This window comes from the organism of the source record quoted next, unplaced genomic scaffold (assembly GCF_019419815.1).
Source record: "Pyrus x bretschneideri cultivar Hongxiangsu unplaced genomic scaffold, Pyrus_bretschneideri_v1 Contig35, whole genome shotgun sequence".
In the NCBI taxonomy this organism is placed as follows: Eukaryota; Viridiplantae; Streptophyta; class Magnoliopsida; order Rosales; family Rosaceae; genus Pyrus; species Pyrus x bretschneideri.
This window is the reverse complement of record NW_025999668.1, coordinates 2,722,988-2,727,592: the sequence shown is the minus strand read 5'-3', so window position 1 is coordinate 2,727,592 and position 4,605 is coordinate 2,722,988. Positions and strand designations below refer to the sequence as shown.

Genomic DNA, 4,605 nt, shown 5'->3' with positions numbered 1-4,605 from the left:
GAAACAACAAACTTGAATAAACAAGAATGAATAAGAAGCTAAAAAAATGTGTTTTATCAATTCTCATCGGTTAATTACAACAATGTTCACAAAATCTGTCACCCAGCCTCGTTTCCGTCTCTAAGCTTTCTTTTTAGATGTGACTAAATCTGGCGAGGTGATGTGATGTAAAGTGGGCATATTCATATGCATTTCCCCTTTTTTTCTGGTTGTGCATATCCATTTCTTCCACATCCCTCACCACCCTTTCTTCCCATTCTTCATACAATTCTCTCTTGTATTTTCCCTCTATCTCCTCCCCCCCCCCCCAACAAAAAAAAAAAAAAAAAAAACTGATAGCGAAATAGGCATTAAAAGGGCACTGAGTTTTTATAAATCAAGTCTAAAAACAAAATAATATATCTTGAAACTAAAAAGGATACGAATATCAAAGGGTCAGCTTTTATTGATTGAACTTTCAAACATACAACAAAAACATGATTTGAAGTTAAGATAGAGCAGGATCACCATATTTCACTAGGATGTCCCTGTGCTAGAACACTATACTACACAAGTACAGCATGGTTATTTATCTAGAAATTTAGAAGCTTACACCTTTTGCTACTTTATCATTGTTCTTTGTCATTACATATCGAGTTGTAAGCGTTGTTACTCCGCCTTCTTCACAATCTCTTCCAGTGCTTCCCACAATTTTGGGTCATCAAAATCTTTAATAACAAAGGAGGCTCCGGCATTAATCAATGCTTCCTCGGGGTTCCTTGTGCCTAAACCCACTACCGGCATTCCGGCTGCTACTCCAGTTTTCACTCACGAACCAGAATCCTTGACAACCAAAAGTAGAACAGAGATGAGTGCAATGTATGTCAAAATTTTACTGAAGATCGAATGCTATTGTTAATTGCACAACACAAAGTTCTGAGAGACAAACCTCAAAGATGAAAGCATGCTCATTTGACAGGTTAAGCTTTTCAAGAACCTCCAAGTAAGGATCAAGAAATGGTTTTGCTCGTACACATTCCTCTCCAAGAACAACAATTTCAAAGAAATCCGTGAGCTTCAACTTTGATAATATTAGCTCGGCATTTAGTTTTGGAGCATTTGTTACTGCAGCCCATCTCAAGCCTTGTTTTTCAATCCATTGGCGCAACCTAGGTAGGCCCTTAAGAGGTTCTATCTTTTCAGATATCAATCTGCAACATCACACTCGGTAAATCAAGTTGAGACAAGAGATAAGGTCCTTTATAATTGAAAGAGATAGTTCCACAACTTGATACAGAAATAGAATTCCCTATTAGTCAAGGAAGATTGTAGTTGATACAGTTTAAGATAACCTTCCATCCACAGAAGAAGTCTAACTAATAATACCAATGTGTTATATACCCGAAATGTATTTGATATCAAGCATGCAGTTTCTTGACAGATTTTTGAAGTTATCTTCGGAACATGGCTTCCTTATCTACCAAAAACTGTCTTGCTCTTTCGATATCCCAATCAGGAAAGAGGATACTACAAAGATACTCATTATGTCCTCCAGTTATCTTCTCACTGAAGAATTCCTCAGTGATAGGTACCCTACCATTAAACCTACCTGTGGTACACCAAAGCGTGAGCTCGAGAAAAATGTTGTGTTTGTGCATATGTGTGTGTGTGTGTGTGAGAGAGAGAGAGTGTGTGTGTGTGTGTGAGTTGGAGAAAAATGCTGTGTTTCTGCTGTCCTTGGTTGGAGTGAGAAAATGTTTAGGTACTTTATAGTTTTGAATTTGTAGTTAGGAAGATTTAACAATACCTTTTTTTGTTTGCTTTACTTTGTTACGTCTTGATAAATGCATGTTCAGCAACATGTTGCTGAAACTATCACTCATATAGCCTCCACTGCAAAATAGTAGTACTTTTGGTATGCTTTCTGTGTCTCCTTCAATGTTTCTATTTTGTGGATGTACATATAGATGTCAACCCTAGCATGTAATGGTGTTGTTCACTTTGGTAGGTATATGTGAACGGCTTGCAGACATCAAACTAGGGCTGGGCAAACGGGTCCTGGGCCCGCGGGTAAAGGCGGGTATAGGAGGTTCGGGGCGGGTACGGGGCGGGTCCTGTTTTTAAATAGGGGAAACGGGGCGGGCCTAGGTAATGGCATTCTAGGGTCCGGCCAGTTCCAGATTTATAGAAAAACGGGGCCCCGAACCGGCTCGTTTGTAATTGAAATGGAAGGCCCAGATTGAAAATAAACATACCTTCCAATCATGATCTTTGGTTTTTACCCTAATTGAATATGATTCGATGAGATGTGAGAGTCTTTGTTCTCTCTCTCTCTCGACCTCGACCTCTCTGTCTCTGAAGTCCGACATCTCATCCCCGATTTTCTTCTTGATTGTTCTCCTCGACCTCTCCGTCTCTGAAGTCCAACCTCGACCTTGATCTTCTTCTTGATTGTTCTCCTCGACATCTCATCCTAGACCCAGGCACCCGCACCACCCATCTTCTTGATTTTTGTTCTCTTTTTCCCGACGACATCACCGCCGTCGCGATCACCAACACTCCATCGCCGTTGCCAGTTCAGGTGAATTCTTTAACCTCTTTTTTTTTTTTTAATAGGTTCTTTAACCTCTGATGTATGTAATCTGTGCTCAATATATTGGGATGTTCATGTTTGTTCTTGCTGATTTGGTGGATTTTCTGACTTTTTAGCTTGTTTTCACATCCAAATGTTGAGTAGAAGTCCTTGTATTTCACATATATTCTAAAGAATCTGAAGTATTTCCAAGCATATTGATTTGCAATCTGGAGACATCCATTCTATTTCTGTTCATTTTTTTCAATTTTTAATTTATTTTCATTGCCATATTTGTTAAACGTTTCAAATTAGGATCTGAGAAGCATATAACAGAGGTAAATCGCAAAGAAATCTGGTGCACTAAGGCCTGAGGGTGACTTCTGGGATTGAAGGACTATCTCTGCTAAAGACAACAAAGGTAATCTTATCCAATCAAATTTATATCTAGGTTTTAAAAGTTGAAGGTGTAATGTGACAATGGATATCATAATCCAGCCCTTGACATCAGGGCAAAATCTAGGTTTTAAAAGTTGAAGGTCTATGTTATCCCTCTTTGATTGTAACTGTCCCTTGAATATATACTTCAGCCCCTGACATCAGGGCAAACTCTTCCGACTGTTAAGTCATTGAGATTCCTAACTTAAGTCTTAACCGGAAGGAAACACAGATGCATCTGAAAAATCTTGAAGCTTCTCGATGCTCATAAGCTAACGGATAAGAGCGATGTGTAACTGTGTATGGCCTCAATGTGGTGTTTTTGGAGCTCTTGACAGGGATGCAGCCAATTACAAATTGTGTTTTGGATAACTATATATGTGAACCATCTTCTATGCTTTGCATGTGAGAATATAACTTCTTTGTCAAGTTAACATCCCTTATTGTTAACGCTATTTAATCCCTGTAACCGACTAGCTGCACTGGTTTTTGTGTTATTTACAAGTTTTCCTGCACTTCAGGTAAACATTACATTCCAATGTAATGTTTTGGCAACAGACAAAATGTAATATATTTCATGTACTTACTGATTATGTAATATGCTTCCAATCTCTCATATCTAATGATCTCTTATGTCTTGGTTTGTGTTCAAGCTTTGAGGTAGCCTAGCATCCAATCGCCTTTGGTTGAGCAAAGCCTAGTCCAAATACATATTTCTCAAATACCTGAGCATACCTCATCGGTTTCGATAAGCTCTAAAGCTTATTTGTTTTAGATCCTTTTTATTATGTTTCGAATGTGCCTTATTTGTTTAAATTATGTATAATGAACTTAAACATGAATAGCTCCTCAATGTAGTTTCCAAACTACGAAAGCAAGAGAATTTAGGATTAAAAATAATTCTACTGTTATACCAAAGTGCAATCCGACTACTCAAATGAAGATATCAAAGTGATTAACTAACATGGCCTTGGGGTTTGAGATATCAAGAAAGTCCTTGGTGTGGGGCTGCAACTTCACCCATGTTCCCTTTACGAGACTTTTGTTTTTCACTTGACATATGTCCCCCTCTTGAAGAAGCATGTTTTGCATCATCTACAAAAAGAAAGCACATAAATGACTAAGAAGTAACACCATATCTGGAATGCTACTGCAACAAATTCCAAGGAAAGATGTGTACCCACCCAGTATGGTAAATATATTAGGCCCTCATCAGCAACAAATTCCAAAACCCCACAATGAGTTGGAATCGCTATCACTATTCAAGGTTGCTAAAATAAACAAAAATACAAACTAAACTGCCAGCACAATCAAGTCATCAACTTTGTTCTCAAATCCAATTTTACCTTGTACTTTTTGTTTAAGGGTGGAATTCTCGGGGCATTAGACTTAATGTGTAGATTATTTGCTATCAATCAGAAAGCAACCAATCCCAGAGAGTGATTGTTTCCCATCCCAAATAGTAATTATTTGCTATTTTATTTACATGGAGATTATGCTTTTTTGGGTTTAAATTATTTATAATGTGTAGATTATGCTTACATGGAGATTATGCTATTTTATTTGTTTAATGAATATAGTTCCATTATTTAATTTTTACAGATTTTTACATAATG

The 4,605-nt window shown here is 37.6% G+C and overlaps 1 long non-coding RNA gene and 1 pseudogene across 1 annotated transcript; both read right to left on the bottom strand.

Moving 5' to 3' along the window:
• Nucleotides 1-425: 425 nt before the first annotated feature.
• Nucleotides 426-2,446, bottom strand: LOC103941817 (annotated as a pseudogene).
• A 1,365-nt stretch (nt 2,447-3,811) lies between these two features.
• On the bottom strand, nt 3,812-4,241 carry LOC125480650. The gene is made up of 3 exons (XR_007260979.1): nt 4,174-4,241; nt 3,954-4,084; nt 3,812-3,855 (listed from the first exon to the last, which is right to left on the bottom strand). It is a non-coding gene; the product is annotated as an uncharacterized LOC125480650 (long non-coding RNA).
• Between the last annotated feature and the right edge of the window lie 364 nt (nt 4,242-4,605).